At 38.7% G+C, this 17,368-nt stretch overlaps 1 protein-coding gene and 2 long non-coding RNA genes across 4 annotated transcripts in view; 1 reads left to right on the top strand and 2 right to left on the bottom strand.

Moving 5' to 3' along the window:
- The window catches only part of LOC138978999 (uncharacterized), a 149,701-nt gene that overhangs the window by 72,197 nt on the left and 60,136 nt on the right, over positions 1-17,368 (bottom strand). The window lies entirely within an intron of this gene.
- Positions 846-5,373, bottom strand: LOC138978991 (uncharacterized). Its single transcript, XR_011459883.1, has 5 exons — positions 5,233-5,373; positions 4,778-4,939; positions 4,337-4,474; positions 3,602-3,760; positions 846-2,277 (listed from the first exon to the last, which is right to left on the bottom strand). It is a non-coding gene; the product is annotated as an uncharacterized lncRNA (long non-coding RNA).
- LOC138978992 (uncharacterized) lies at positions 5,550-8,102 on the top strand. The gene is made up of 3 exons (XR_011459884.1): positions 5,550-5,672; positions 6,248-6,340; positions 6,976-8,102. It is a non-coding gene; the product is annotated as an uncharacterized lncRNA (long non-coding RNA).

Below are 17,368 nucleotides of genomic sequence, written 5' to 3'. Positions count from 1 at the left end.
AACGTCATATGATTCCTAAGATATTGACGTAATGCTAAGCATCCGGTTATCTTGAGTTTTCTCCGTAATACATGTCCGTGGGTTTTTCAATGTTCGGTTATTTCCGTGGCTTCATGCAGAAAGGGAACCGTCGTCTGCAATCCGAATGACATGGACCATTCTGGTCCTTGTTGCTGACAAAAACATGATTTTAACACAGAATTTAATGTCAGAATAGCTATATAAACGCTATTGTGTTTTCATCGTAGCAATAGGGTCCGATATTTAGACTCGAACAAGTATAATGCGACTCGTCTTCGACTCGTCGGCATTATACTTGTCTCGTCTAAATATCGGGCCCTATTGCTACGCTGAAAACACAATAGCTGTTAATGATCTAGTGACGGTTGTCGTATCAAGAGAGCGGTTTTACTGGTACTCGACTCCCCTGATTGGAATATCACTGTATCGTGCGTGTCAGAGGGACATAACATGTCTACCCCAGTTAGCATGCTAACGTTAAATTAACGTTAAATTAACGTTAGCGGTAAACGTTAATTTAACGTTTACCGCTAACGTTAATTTAACGTTAATTTGCTCATGTGATAAAACGTTAAATTAACGTTAACATTTAACGTTAATCTAACGTTAATTTAACGTTAATCTAACCATAATATAACGTTAAAATTAACGTTAATTTAACGTTTTTGCAAACATAAAAATAACCAAAATAAAACCAAAATCAAACCATAATATAACGGTTAGATTAACGTTATTTTAACGTTTTTTAAACGTTTATTGCTAACGTAAAAATAACCAAAATAAAACCAAAAAGAAACGTTTTATTAACGTTTATTTAACGTTTTTTTAACGTTTTTTGCTAACATAAAAATAACCAAAATAAAACGTTTTATTAACGTTTATTTAACGTTTTTTTAACGTTAGCATGCAAACATAAAATTAACCAAAACAAAACCATAATCAAACGTTCTCATGCAAACGTTAAATTAACGTTCACATGCAAACGTTAAATTAACGTTCACATGCAAACGTTAAATTTACGTTCTCCTGAAAACATTAAAATAACATTTGCAAATACAAATTTGAATTAATGCACAGAAAATTCAAGATCACAAATTTTATTTAAAATTTAAATTGTTGAGGTCTTTACCAATTCAATAAGTGAATACTAATTTGATAACAGTAACACTTTTAAAATTTTGAACAATGCATACTAAATTCCTTCAATTGCTAAAACATGAAAATGTGAACTAAAAAAATATTACAACACATTTTTCAGTCTCAGTAAAATACCACAGTATAGTATTATCAATCGGGCAGACAAAAATTATGTGTGGACTTAATCTCATTGAAGCAACGCTACATTGACTAGTTTGAACTTGATAAAAAAAATCATCAGAAGGCGATAACAGGATCAGCAATTAAGAATTTCAATCACAATGCGTTGGTATGGGTTCATCAAGGTAAATACCATAGGGCTGTGCAAACTCATTATCGACAGCGATCACTGTTAATGACAAAATCAGAGATGAAAACAATACAAAGTATTTGCACAATCAGTAATACAAGCAAGTCAGTAGCACCAAATATGAGAAACAAAGGGATGTAAGCGCTATTAATGCATACACATGTGACAAGCATGTAAAGTCTCTTGTTCATTCCAAAGCGTGTTATTCTCACAGGTGCCAAGAAAATTGCTTCCACATAATCTCACTTACTCTTGTTGCACATGTCATATAGCAGAGCAATTACGTCCCTTTGCTTCTCAGATCTTAAAATAGCGCTCTGCTTCATTTCATTAAGATTCTTGCTATCACAAAAGATATTAACATATTTTGTGGAGTAGCTAGATGAAAAACAATCATCGATGAATAAAAATTAACAAGCAGCAAGACTGCATGTTTTCTGCACCACTTTGCCAAACATGTGTGTGCACAGTGAATATTTGTTTATGAACTGTTGGTGTTAGTCCTGAATGATGGCACCCATGTAAATGAGGCTTGATGCCGGGCTGCTTTGCAAACACAGCATTCAGAAGCTGTGGGTCAGCAAAGGTGTTGAATCTTGTTAGTGAGATGGCGCGCAATGATGTCCTGTAGCACTAGCAGCTGCCTGCACTCGCTCTTTGACGCTGGTCAAACTTCTGGTCGTTGGTGAAGTCCACCTCACAGAATATGATGATGGTAATGGTGAGGGAGTTCAACTTCTGTTTGAACTATGTGGCCAGGCCCAGCTCCCTGACTTTGAAGTGGTCATAATCTTATGCAGGATACCAACCTGGGATAGAGAAGGAAAAATGGTTTGTAGTCAATGGCTGGGATCACAAACTAAATCACACACACATGCACACACAAACACTAATAGACACATACACTAACAAAAACACTGGCATACACTTACAAACACACATACACACACATTAGCAGTAACAAACACATACAATACATGTACTAAGAAACACACCCAGGTATACACACAGACACACACACACACAGACACACAGGCGCGCATACACACACACACACAGGCGCAAGTCCACATATATATGCAAAATCAAAAGTCTCAGCCCAATTTGTAACAAGAGAGAAAGAGAGAGAGAGAGTGTGTGTGTGTGTGTGTGTGTGTGTGTGTGTGTGTGTGTGTGTGTGTATGTTGCAAGCATTACACAACTGATATTGAAATTAAGCACCACAGGAAAAAACAAGTCGCGTAAGGCGAAAATACATTTAGTCAAGTAGCTGTCGAACTCACAGAATAAAACTGAACGCAACGCAACGCAGCAAGACCGTATACTCGTAGCATCGTCAGTCCACCGCTCACGACAAAGGCAGTGAAATTGACAAGAAGAGCGGTTTAGTAGTTGCGCTGAGGAGGATAGCACGCTTTTCTTTACCTCTCTTCGTTTTAACTTTCTGAGCGTGTTTTTAATCCAAACATATCATATCTATATGTTTTTGGAATCAGGAACCGACAAGGAATAAGATGAAAGTGTTTTTAAATTGATTCCGAAAATTTAATTTTCATATTAATTGTTATATATATTTAATTTTCAGAGCTTGTTTTTAATCCAAATATAACATATTTATATGTTTTTGGAATCAGCAAATGTTGGAGAATAAGATGAACGTAAATTTGGATCGTTTTATAAAAAAAAATTTTTTTTTTACAATTTTCAGATTTTTAATGACCAAAGTCATTAATTAATTTTTAAGCCACCAAGCTGAAATGCAATACCGAAGTCCGGGCTTCGTCGAACATTACTTGACAAAAATTTCAACCAATTTGGTTGAAAAATGAGGGCGTGACAGTGCCGCCTCAACTTTCACGAAAAGCCGGATATGACGTCATCAAAGACATTTATCAAAAAAATTAAAAAAACGTATGGGGATTTCATACCCAAGAACTCTCATGTCAAATTTCATAATGATCGGTCCAGTAGTTTAGTCTGAATCGCTCTACACACACACACACACAGACAGACACACACACACACGCACATACACCACGACCCTCGTCTCGATTCCCCCCTCTACGTTAAAACATTTAGTCAAAACTTGACTAAATGTAAAAAAGACGACACTGAGTTAAACAATTCACTTACTGGTCAACAGTGTGAACTTTCAGCACAGACAATGGAAACTTCGATGTTTTTTCCCCCTTCTGATTGAATGACTTTGGTACAATCATCTGTCATCAATGAACTCATCATTCTTCCCACCGGTCCAGACACCTTCCCACCAATTGCAGACTTGTTTGTTATCTGAGCGAATAAAAGTCAATATAAATACATGTCATGTGCACAGGAATGAGAACAAGGATTCTCAGTTAGGCAACAAAAAAAAATAGGTGTGGTTACGGTAACATAGCCAAAATAAAATAGGGTAGGAAGGTAGGCAATCACTTTTTTTTTGTTTTAACTTTTTTTTCTAACGTGTACAAATTAAACCTAGTTGACAGGGAAATAAGTGTGCGACTCGGGCGCTTTCGCTTTCATTGCGTTTTCTGCACTCGTTTATTTGGGTTTTTTTGGTTGTTTTTTGACAAATGTAATAAAAAGTTATAGGGTCGGCCCAAAAAAATAGGGTAGGTCGGGTTACCGTAACCACACCTATTTTTTTTTTAGGCCTTATCACAAAAACAAAAACAAACAAGCACAGAATGACAACATGTTTTCCTAAATGTTATTAAACTTAAAGACAGAAAAGTTCATCATACCAGTCCATCACTGAAACAGAAACGGTTGATATATGAATTTATATGAGTGTGTGTGTGTGGGGGTGGGTGGGTTGTGGGTCTGTTGCAAGCAATAATTATACATGTACCAAATTGTACTCACTGTTTTCAAAGCTGATAATTGTAAACCTTGATGGGTTGTCCCCTTCCAACTGCATGCTTTGGTACAGCCATCCTTCAGACTGTGGCCCCCTCCCATTGCCACCTCTCTCTCTCCGATTGTAGACAGGATTTTTTTCATCTGAAGAAATAATGTCCAATTAAAAGCACATTGATAGATTATTTTCCCTAATATGTTCCAACAGACAGTTGAGTAATTACAGGTCACCAGAAAGGTCCACCACTGAAACAGGTACAGTTCAAATTGGAGTTTGTGTGTGTATGTAATGTATATACATGTGGAAAGGGGTGGGGTGGGATGGGGGATGCGTGTGTACATGTGTGTGTGTGTGTTTTGCAAGCATTACACAACTGATTATATAATAATTACACAACAAATTGTTCTGTCAGTTACATTGAAAACTCATTTAAAAAACCCACTTACTGTTTTCCAATGCAAACCTTCAGCTTGTTGAAGAATGGAAATTGGTTTTGCCTTTTCCCATCCAAATGCGATGAACGGCCATGCCATCAATCAGCTCACTTTTCTTTTGACCATTTAAGGCACCTCCCCACCAAATGCAGACAGTTTTTTTGTGGTATAAATCTGAAAGAATAAAAGCTATTTATTATGCACAACAGAATCATAAAAGGATTCTTAGTTAAAATCACCATTTCAGGCAACAACAACAATAAAGAAAAACAGCAAACACCTAAACACACACACGGTGACACACACACACAGTGACACACACACCTAAGAAACAAAGCAAACTTTTTAGTCTCATCAGTCATGTATTCCAAGAGATAAAAAATACATCTGATCTGGTCTCAATAATTACTAATTAGCAAATCTATCTTCCAATTAAGTTCCATAGCATAGGCAATACGAATACTCACTCAAAGTTTGTAAAAATCTTGAAACCAGTCCAGATGTCTTGCGCCTTCGGTCTTAGTATTGGACTGTCCAGTCTGGTTCGTTTCTGTTGGTGTATCATAGTGCTCTTGCAAAGTTCTGCCAGTGCCAGTTCCCAATCTTCCTCATCAGCACAACTTGCCGTTACGTCCTTCGATAACTAGAAACGAAAATTCTGAGTGACCTCCCTTGATCGCCAAGGGACATTACTCTCAGTCTCAAACTTTTCACTGTGGAACTGGAATCGAAATTAAAAAAAGTTTCTGTAACAGTTTTTAACACGCTAGCAACTTCAAAGTCAGTGTGACTGCTGATACATGTATAAGATAACATGCTACACTTCAGCATATCAGGAATACACACTACAGATCTTGTGACGCTGAGGCGAGTGGCAAATGGAACTTTCAGCACTGAAGAAATTCAGGTAATGTTGTGATTCACGATCCGTTGGCATTGTGATTGTTGACTTATTTTTCATACGAGTCACAAATATCAAAGCAATATCATGCATAACGATTGGAAAGGTGGATTTCTCTCTCTTTCTTTCCTGCCTTCTGTCTCTTTCTTTCTCTGTTTCAGTCTCTCTCTGTGTCTTTCTGTCTCTAGACTCTCTCTGTTACTCTCTCTCTCTCTCTCTCTCTCTCTCTCTCTCTCTCTCTTTCTCTCTCAATCTGAAAATTTCTCTCTCTCTCTCTCTCAATCTGATACTTTCCACACATGTGCACCCAGGGCACTTACTGTTCAATCTTACAGCTTCAGGTCAAATGCATTACTGTACAGTAAATAAGAGATCTCAGGAGAGGCATGGGGAGTAATTTTCGAAAATGATCTATTCAAAGACACTTAAGACAAGGTTTGATTGACAACTGCTCTCTCTCCCCCCCCCCCCCCCCCCCCATTCCCACTCTCTATCTCTCTGTCTTCATTAACAAGTAAAGATTTGAGTGTGTTTAGACTATTGTAATTAATGCAATTCACACATCAATGCTTTCATTGCAGGGTGGGAGGAATTACCATGAGGATGGAACAGAAAGCATTCACAGGGATGTAAACTACAAGGTACAACCCCGACATTCTGGCTGTTGAGGCCAAGTAAGTGTGTGTCACTGTGTGTGTCACTGTGTGTGTGTGTGTGTTTGCAGGTAAAATCCTTGTTTAACGCTAAGATGAATGTTCCAGCAGTCATATTATTATATAACAGAAAATCATATTTGAGAGAAGGCAGTGTTATTGTCAGGCCTCAGCATAGGGTCATTGATACATGTAATTCTTGGCTGGTCGGCCATCACATCATTTCGACATGCAGGAGGTCTTCTGACAGAACAATTTGTTGTAGCTGGGACATCTTTACCTATACATATTTTTAGTGAAGGTCCAACTGACATTCCATTGTCTTAGTCTGGGGAACATTTTTGGGAAGGTGTTCTGTGTGTGTGTAGGTGGGGTGGGGGTGGACGGGTGGGTAGGGCTGTTGTCCGTGCCAGGCAGCATTGACATAGAGCATTTCATTCAAACACAGAATGATGCTATCAAAGTTAGCAAATTCACAGAAGTAAATTCAACAATATTGGCATAATGCAAAGACAATTTAAACCTTATTTACCTTCAGTTCTATGTTCAGCAAAGAACACCAACAAAGAAGACATAATTATAGTGTTTACACTGAAGTTCTCAAATAACACTGAATTCGTTATGTTTTAAGATTGTTGCATTCTTTGTCTTTGCAGGTGTCATAGCATGTGGAGCAGATCTTCAAAGTCGCCTATTGCAGACATGTCATCGTCTGCACTGGTTGTATCAACAACTTTTTCCATGGCTACTGCTGCAGATTTAACAAATATATCGTCTGCTGCAAACTTAACAACTTCTGTGTCTGCTCCTGCTTAAAATTCAACAATTCTTGTTGACTGGTGCTGCTGCAAAGTGAATGACTTCTTTGTTTGCTGCTGCAGATTTAACAAGTATATCGTCTGCTGCAAATTCAACAACTTTTTTGTCTGCTGCTGCTCCTGCTGCAAACTTAACAACTTCTGTGTCTGCTCCTGCTTAAAATTCAACAATTCTTGTTGACTGGTGCTGCTGCAAAGTGAATGACTTCTTTGTGTGCTGCTGCAGATTTAACAAATATATCGTCTGCTGTAAATTCAACAACTTCTTTGTCTGCTGCAGATACTACACATTCAACAACTTCTGTGTCTGCTCCTGCTTCAAATTCAACAATTCTTTTTATCTGCTGCTGCAAAGTGAGCGACTTCTTCCTCTGCTGGTGGTGTTGCAAATAACCTCATATTTCCTTGTCTCTTGTGGCATCATTTTGGATGTATAATATCTGCAAAGAACTTTTTAAACCCAAAAGATGGAATAGAATTGGTAAATTTCTAGGTACAGAACCTGAAAGTGTGGTATATATATCCAAACTCACTTCTAGAAACTTTAGAACTGATTCAACTTTTGACATTTTTATCATGGTTTTATTTTTTATTTTTTATATTGTGGAAATATCAAGGAATGATGAATAAATGTTTACAACATATTGTCAAAACATGTTTCTAATGGTTTTATTTATTTTTCTTGTTTTGTTTTATGTTAGCATGTACACTCTTTGGCTCAAAATATGAGACCTGGCCAGTACCATCCTTGCAATGAGACAGAGATAAAAAAATAAAAAAAATCAACAGCCTGCATGCTCTCCGGATTAAGTAATACAACAAGATCATATAGCGTTAGCTGCAAAGTTAACCGTTCTCACCAAAAACCTTTTTCAAACTTTGATTTGACTTTACATGTTGGTGTTTGCTTGTCTTTTTTTAACATGGTTTTAGCTACATATATAACACTACAACAACAGCAGACAGAAAAGACTATGGAAAATGCATCTTCAAATAAGAAAAAAATTTAAAAAGCAAAATAAAAAATTAAATAAAATTATTTTCCTTATGATTCGTTTGATTATGTTTTTTGGGGGGTTCTTTTTAATGTTTGCACTCAACGTGAAAAATACGTTCAAACAGCCATTGTATTATACTTTTATTTTGGTCAAATTGATATTAGCGGTAAACGTTAAATTAACGTTAATTTAACGTTTTATTTTGGTTGAATTAACGTTAAATGTTAACGTTAATTTAACGTTTATCTTGATGAGCAAACTAACCAAAATCTAACGTTAATTTAAGGTTAGCCATAAAACATGAAATAAACGTTAGCCATAAAACATAAAACTAACGTTAATTTAACGTTACATTATGGTAATTTTTTTTTATTATTTTTTTTTACACACATACATTTTTTTGAAACGTTTGTTTTTGATATAATATGTCAATTTTATTTTTTTTACATTTTTATTTTTTTTACATTTTTTTTTTCAAATTTTTTTTTGTTGCTTGTTATTGTTAATGTCAATGTTACCACCACAACAATAACAACATATTTTTTTTGTTGTTTTTTTTGCTTTTGCTTTGATTTTGAACGGTTATGTGTCAACGTTTTTTTAACGTTTCAGTGCAAACCGTTTTTTTTGTGTTTTCGGGCAAACGTTAAATTAACGTTTGAAATTGGTTTGATTTTGAACGGTTATGTGCCAACGTTAATTTAACGTTATTTTAACGTTTCAATGCAAACCGTTTTATATTGGTTTTCAGGCAAACGTTAAATTAACGTTTAAAAATGGTTTGATATTGAACGGTTATGTGTAAACGTTTATTTAACGTTATTTTAACGTTTCAATGCAAACCGTTTTATATTGGTTTTCAGGCAAACGTTAAATTAACGTTTAAAAATGGTTTGATATTGAACGGTTATGTGTAAACGTTTATTTAACGTTATTTTAACGTTTCAATGCAAACCGTTTTATATTGGTTTTCAGGCAAACGTTAAATTAACGTTTAAAAATGGTTTGCCATGAAAACGGTTTGCTTGCTAACGTTAATTTAACGTTAATTTAACGTTTGCTTTAGAACCGTTTTTCTGCTAACGTTAATTTAACGTTAATTTAACGTTTAATGCTAACCGTAAACCAAAATCTAACCATGCAAACGTTAAATTAACGTTAAATTAACGTTAGCATGCTATCAGGGACATGTTTAACACTTACTTCTTCTTCTTCTTCTTCGTTCATTGGCTGACATTCCCACGCCCACTCGTGTTATTTGCACGAGTAGAGTTTTACGTGATGACCATTTTTTACCCCGCCATTCAGGCAGCCATACGCCGCTTTCGGGGGAAGCATGCTGGGTATTATTGTGTTTTTATAACTTACCGAACGCTGACATGGATTATAGGATCTTTTCCGTGCTCACTTGGTCTTGTGCTTGCGTGAACACACGAAGGGGGTTAAGTCACTAGCAGGTCTGTACATAAGTTGACCTGGGAGATCGGAAACATCTCCATCCTTTACCCACCAGGCGGCCGCGGGCGGGATTTGAACTCACAACCTTCCGATTTGGAGGCTGATGTCTTATCCACTAGGCATCTGCGCCCCGTCTAACACTTACTTCAATGAGGCACGCAGTTCTTCTTGTAACACAAGTCCTGTCATGACTTTCGCAACTCTCTTTCAAACAGACCTTTGTGTGAGGTTCATAAATCTAAACTTGTACTATTGACTGTCACGAGGCACTCCATTCTTATTATACCCCCGGTATAGGGGTGTGTATAGGATTCGGTCCATGTGTTTGTTTGTTTGTGTTCAATCAATCAATCAATGAGGCTTATATCGCGCATATTCCGTGGGTACAGTTCTAGGCGCTCTGCAGTGATGCCGTGTGAGATGAAATTGTATACGGCCAGTAGATTGCAGCCATTTCGGCGCATATTTACATTTCGCGGCCTAGTATTCTAAGTCACACGGGTATAGGTAGACAATTATTAACTGTGCCTAAGCAATTTTGCCAGGAAAGACCCTTTTGTCAATCGTGGGATCTTTAACGTGCACACCCAATGTAGTGTACACGGGGGGTGGGTTCGGACACCGAAGAGAGTCTGCACACAAAGTTGGCTCTGAAATAAATTTCCGCCGAACCTGGGATCGAACTCACGCTGACAGCGGCCAACTGAATACAAATCCAGCGCGCTACCAACTGAGCTATATCCCCGCCCGCATATAGATCTCAAGAATGAACGGACCGATCGTCACCAAACTTGGTGAACAGGTTCTATACATTCCTGAGACGGTCCTTACAAAAATTGGGACCAGTCAAACACACGGTTAGGGAGTTATTGGTGTGTATAGGATTCGGTCGATGTGTTTGTTTGTTTGTTTGTGTTCGCATATAGATCTCAAGAATGAACGGACCGATCGTCACCAAACTTGGTGAACAAGTTCTATACATTCCTGAGACGGTCCTTACAAAAATTGGGACCAGTCAAACACACGGTTAGGGAGTTATTGGTGGATTAAAATTATACAAGGACTTAGAGAGGGACATCTTCATGGTCAAAGGGAAATAACCATTCTCACTCAGTCACTGCCACCAACTGAGAAGGTTATTTCCCTTTGACGGGGGTGTTTTTCCTACCTCGGAGGAATTTCTTGTAACAGAATTGTTCACGAGGACATTTTTAATTTTATTGTAGGAGAGCATTTTGTGAGGTATGTCATTCTCATTCTAACGCGGTTTTTATAAGGTTCGCCATTTTTTATCATTGACCCTGTCACACGACCGTTTTAAAGCCTGCGTATGCCGACGTATGGGACATTTGAATATGTACGCTGGCGTACGTCGAATACGTTATGGGTACGTTTTTTATACGTTAAGAGGACGCTGAAGCACGCTGGTATACGTCGTATACGCTGACCATACGTCGAGAATTTTTGTGCATGCACAAAACTTTGCTGCGTGCTCAGCGTTCTACGACGTTTGCCAGCGTGCTTCAGCGTCCTCTTAACGTATACAAAACGTACCCATAACGTATTCGACGTACGCCAGCGTACTTATTCAAATGTCCCATACGTCGGCATACGCAGGCTTTAAAACGGTCGTGTGACAGGGCCATTAAAACAGGGTGTTTCTAATTGTCACATTTTGTTAACACATTTTTTATTGTAACAAGGTTTTTCGTGAGGTAATTCTTGTTTTAGCAAGGCTGTACTTGATGTACGCCATTCTGTATGTATAGCCAGGCGTTTTGTGTGAGGTACGCAATTCTTATTCCAGCTAGTGCGCGAGGAACACAATGCTATAGTATCAGCGCTAGTACAGTACCTTTTTGTCAGTTGTTCAAAGGTGTAACAGAGCTTTTAAGATGAACAAGAGTTTTACAGTCAACAGGATCTGTTATTATTCTGGCCATTCTAATAATGACATAGATTTTGAAATGCATGACACTTAACATGGTAAGCGTTACACTGAACATGGTAAGCATGACACAGAACATGGTAAGCGTATTCTATAGCGACTCAAGCCGTTCTGGGTGCAAGCACAGACTTTAAAAGTACAAGCCGACAAAGTAATTGTGCTTATTGACAAGAACGTTCCCAGGGCTGGCCACAGGAAGACTGCCTGCCAGTCACAACATCTCTACTTCACCGCGTAGTACGAAATGCACAGATTCGTCTTTTCATGTCACCAGCAGTCTGGCTGGGGACTATCAATGCCTCGTTCATCTGTGGTGGGGATCGCAAGGATCGCGCGTTCATTGGCAATGGAGGTCGAAATGATTGTGTTAATGCACGGAGGGAGAAGAAATGAGACAGGCACGCCGTCTGGCGGGAGCTCATTCAGTCTGCTGGTCTGTCAGGGGGGACAATCCTGACATCAGACCGCTGGCCTGACCCCTGGCACACATTGGCCTTTAACATAAAATACTGGCCACTGACAAAAATGGCGTGAAATGAGATCAGAATGTATTAACTAAGAAAAAAATGAAATGATAACTAAAAGTCGGTCTCAACTGTTAACGTTTGCAGAAAATGTAGTCTTGTTGTTTATACTGACCGCCTGAAGGTCGGTTCAACCCCCCGCCCTCACCCCACCCCCTCTCTATCTCCCTGTCTGTCTCTGTCGCTTTGGTTCTGTCTCTGTCTGTCTGGCTGGCTGGCTGGCTGGTTGGCTGGCGGTCGGTTTGTTTGTATGTCTGTCTCTTTCTCTTAAAGCACAACAGGAAACTGAAGAACCTTACCAAAAACAGAGGGAAAATAAATGAAACTATCAACTTCCACAAAAAGAAGACTATTTGTTATATTTTTTGGAAAGCTGGAGGGCTAGTAATGGGTTATTTTCAGCAAGCTTCTTAATGGATGAATGAAAATAGCCTTTAGCTTTGATTTTCTTCGATTTGTGGAAGATGGTCCATATTAGGTAACACACACGTACTTTGAGATTTTGCAGTAGAAACTCGAGGTCAACACTGCCAACATGTAACAAAATAGCCTTAGCTGTCATATATTAGGTAAAACCAACTGCTTTTTCAAATTCTTCATGCATTGATTTTGTTTAATCTGCACTCTAAAACAATCTTTGTGAAGTTGATATTCATTTAAATAAAGAGAAATTATGGTCGCTGTCTATTTTTCCGTATTTTTTTTTAAAAACACAGGTAGTGCACCACGAAAACAGTGTTCACTCAAAACAGGGGACACGCCTATTGCTAGAAAAATACGTATACTTCGTGAAAGAAAGTTGTAAAGAAAGTTTCACACAATGATTTGTGATCAGGAAAACTGTTTTGTGCACCAAATTCTGTCGGTGTCTTGTTATCTCGATTTATTCCCCCCTCTGCTTCTTTACCTGGGTAAACTTGTAGAGCTAGTTATTTTTCGATAATGACCCAGCAACCAAACAAATAACGAGCCAGCAACAGCCTGAATCCTCGATAGTGCAATGGGTTGAGAAGCTGTTCTGCTTCGGTACTACTTTTGCGACTGAAAAGTTCCGAACGCACTATTGTACGAAGTATACATCTCTGGATCAAACAATACAAACATACCGCATTTAAATTAACAACTACAGGCCTGAACACATGAATCTCCATATAAAATCCATGAGTTCGGTTGTTTTCTGAATCTAGATCTGCTGTGCACAAACGTTCATCACAAGCAAATTCCCAAGGCAAGTAACTCATACTTTGTCTAGCGACAAGAGTAGTTCCCCTTCTTTTCACTCAGTTTCTTCGACAACACTGACTGCAATCCGACTGTCAGTTTTCCGAGCAACAATATTTCATTTTATAAACAGATCACACGCAACCAAATGCACACATCTCATCAATTTAAACAACATAAAGCGGTTTCATACACTATTTTCCCCAGAAAACTGAACTTCATACAGTAATTAACGTTGGAACACGGGTGCAAATGTTCGTCTGCTAGTCCCATTTGACGATACTAAAACATATTAAAACAGAACACACAATATCTGCCTTTTCCGCCACAGCAGAATAACAGCATATCTGTGTACTTGATTTTCGTCCAAAACAGGGAAACTGACAAGAATTGTTAACAGAATGGAATGATTTGCACGGAACTATACAACCGCGCATTAATCGATCGCCTGCGCAGGTTGACTGGTCGAGTGATTCGGATTCAATCAAACTTTCGCACAAAAACTCCTGTTTTCTTTGAATAACTGAAGAAAGGAGGAATAAAGAGGTTACACACCTCGTCTCCACATGATCCGCTAACTTCGACCATTATTTTTGATAATCACTGAGACTCGGCATGTAACCTCTACGTATAACGTGGAACATTGCTGAAAGTCTTTGAAACAGACTATAGTTTTTGAAAAAGACTTTAGTGTATTTTTAGGTTTATGAACAATTCTGTAGTATGCTAGATATGGCTTTCCCGATCTAACGTCTGAAAGAACCCATTGTTATTCAGCGAATTAAGATATTTTCCTGATTGCAGTGGTGTTATTTTTTGCACATCCACTTCAGGGGGTGGAGGGGTGGGATGGGGGGGTTGGGGGGTGGGTGGTAAATACAGCCAATTAAATCGTTTTGAGTGCACTAGCGCCGTTAGTTTGTCAGAACTGGAGCTGGTCCATATTAGTGACCCTCCACCACGGAATGAGTCGCATAAAATTATCACCTTTGCATTATTTTCCTATTTTTACATTTTCCTAAATATTTTTTTATGCTCTACGCAGTAAAACCGTTTTAGAAAAGAGCGAAAATTGTTTGAGTTATAAGCCTGTGACTAAGGTGACTCTCACACTGTCACCAGACACTCCCCGGACTTATATTAAGCCTAGCGCAGAACCGCGCGAGGTGACATGCGACTCATTTCGTGGTGGAGGGTCACAATTTCATTTAGGCAGTGGTCCATTTTAGGCAACGTTCCCCTACGTCCGTGAACATTGCCTGGCTGCGTATTGACCTTTGGGCAGCTCCCCACAAATAAATCTCTTCTGACCTTTTCTGTTGCGTCATTGCTGACCAAAAAGGATGCCGCTATGACGTCATTCTGTCACAGTGAAACAAAAAATCAATTTGAAAGTTAGGACGACAATCTTTAGCTGAAGAGAGTCCTCTTTCAACATTATTCTTTAGTTGTTATTGTTATTATTGTTTTTATTTCTTTTGTCCCCACAACTATTCCCTCGGCGTCTCTCAAAATGTCAGCATTGTTTGCAGGCGACGTCACAGAGACACTAGGACCATCAATGACGTCATGTTTGATGAGAAGATCAGCTGCAGCCCGTGTTTTGGCGGATGTCACCAACTTCTGCTAAACCTAGGCCGATAGCTCCTAATAAGGAGATCATCGGGTTTTTTAAAATCTTAGTTTTGGTGTGTTGTTGTTTGCTTTGTTTCGTTTAATTCCTTTTTTTTAAATATCTTTGAAAATAATGTTGTTTGGGTATATGATTACTTCTTCCCCCGCAATCTCATTTTATCTTACCCCTTTCCCTCATCCTCCGCCTTTCTCACGGGTAGGTTCTGTGTGTGTGTGTGTGTGTGTGTGTGTGTGTGTGTGTGTGTGTGTGTGTGTAATCCATGTCACACACACCAACACAGACACACACACCGAGCGTGCGTAATCCATGTAACACACACACACACACACACACACACACACACACACACACACACACACACACACACACACACACACACACACACACTGATATAGGAAATAAAACGTGCAAAAACGTGAATGATTATTCACAAGGAAAAAAAACATGCTGCCATATCTAACATTCTTTTCAGAAATACATGCATGGTTATACTTCTATAGATAGGTATAACCGACTGTTCTTCAAAGTCTTCATATTTATGATTAGTTTTCTAGTCTACAGTTTGGAACGATGTTTTTAAAGTTGTACATGATATATATATATATATATATCCCATGACCTCCCTTCTTTGTCTCTGTTACTTCAGTATGGGTATATATGTTGTATTTTTATAGCTCAATAAATACATCATGGACTCCAAAAAATATATGATAGTGCAGATTCCGATTTGGGCAAAGGACTACTTTCCTCCCGACCTTTGACCTCGCGCCGAACAATGTGACACATTTGTATGAAGTTCTAAAATCGTATTGCACGGCTCAGAAAACCATATCAGTTGCACGCAAAAATGAATCTCAGATCTGATCTGATGTATGAGATGCAATAAGCAAAAGTTTCTTTCATTATGAAAGCAATGCAGGTCGAAAAAAACGAACATTCAACTTACAAGATAACCAGATGCTAGCGAACCAAAACAAAAACACGAGTACCCTCCCCTTGCATCGTTAGCAGACGACTTTTGAGAATCTGTCGGTAGTGTGTTTTGGTGTGCGCCTTCAGCTATCAAACATCGGCTGTTTCACGTGTTTTGCGAGCAAGTCTACTCTTTTGCCTGGCTCTGCAGTAAGTCCACATATTTTTCCGTAATCCAGTCATATTCCTTCAAAATGCAATCAATCGGCGGTGACAGACGTGTCGGTCGCGTTTTACCCATACCAGTTTAAGTTCATCCATGCAAACACACTCGCAAAACAGTTTATCACGTAGATACATTTCAAATAGGGAGCAAATGGTTAAATCTAAACCTACATATTTGTTCCCTAAAATTTGCTTCTCTGTCAATAAGCCTAATTACACATGTTCGAGAAAAACAACGTGGAATCGATTCTGAATCGAGTAAGCCAAATGGGTCCCAAACCCGTTTCGCCCGTTCTGCCGACCTGAAACGCAAAACAAAAGAATTGTGCGCTTCAACTAAATTAATTTCTATTCGACTTCATAACTTTCTTGCAACTTATGAACCTTTACTTAAAGCTTTTAAATGGTCTGAAAGTAGTGTTACCGCGTACTTATCGATGCACTCATTCGTTTTATTTTTTCAGCGACGGTCACTTAGTTTAAGGTTGCAAAAGGGCTAAGTCTCGCTGGCAACAGTTTTACCCTGCACAGATCGCAACAGTGCCGCTAGTAGTCTACACTTTGTGTTTGATGGTAGAATGGGATATACAGATTACAACACTCGTGGTTTTTTATATGGCTTGTATTTCAGTCAAGACCCAGCGGGAATATCAATCGAGAGCCACTCGCCAGAGGCTCGTGTCTCCCGATGATATTCATCCGCTGGGTCTTGACTGAAATACAAGCCATATAAAAAACCACTCGTGTTGTAACCTATATATATATATATATATGTTACTGTGATACCAAATTGTCTTACCCATGTATGTATGATGCTATGCGCCAGTGATGTATGAATGCTATTTATTTTTGTTTTTATCACACAGCAAGCTGCTTTCCTCGTGTATTTTTTATGTTCATTCATGTATTGTACACTTGGCAATAAATTATCTATTATCTATCTATCTATATATAAATAACTAGATGATTACCCGCTTCGCCGGGTACCGGCTTCGCCGGGAAGAAGTAGAGCCGAATACCAGGCTGCGCACGAAGGAAAGGAGATAAACGCGCAAAACACTGGAGACCTTCTAAAAATAGTAACGTGCAGTGACCTTCTAAAAATAGTAACGTAGTAACGGGAATATGGATTGACGCCACACGGAAGATAATCGTGGCTGAAAACACTGGAGAAGATAAGGAAGAGTTACTGGTAGTGGATCCCGACAACAAAAAACAAAAACAAAAACAAAATCGGTTCAGCGCGCACAGCGCTGCGCGCTGAGAGCACGTGTTGAAATATCTCATCGATGAGGTTGTGTCCGGGGTG

Source organism: Littorina saxatilis, linkage group LG10 (genome assembly GCF_037325665.1).
Source record: "Littorina saxatilis isolate snail1 linkage group LG10, US_GU_Lsax_2.0, whole genome shotgun sequence".
NCBI lineage: Eukaryota > Metazoa > Mollusca > Gastropoda > Littorinimorpha > Littorinidae > Littorina > Littorina saxatilis.
The sequence above is the reverse complement of the archived record's forward strand: the minus strand, read 5'-3'. Positions and strand labels throughout refer to the sequence as shown.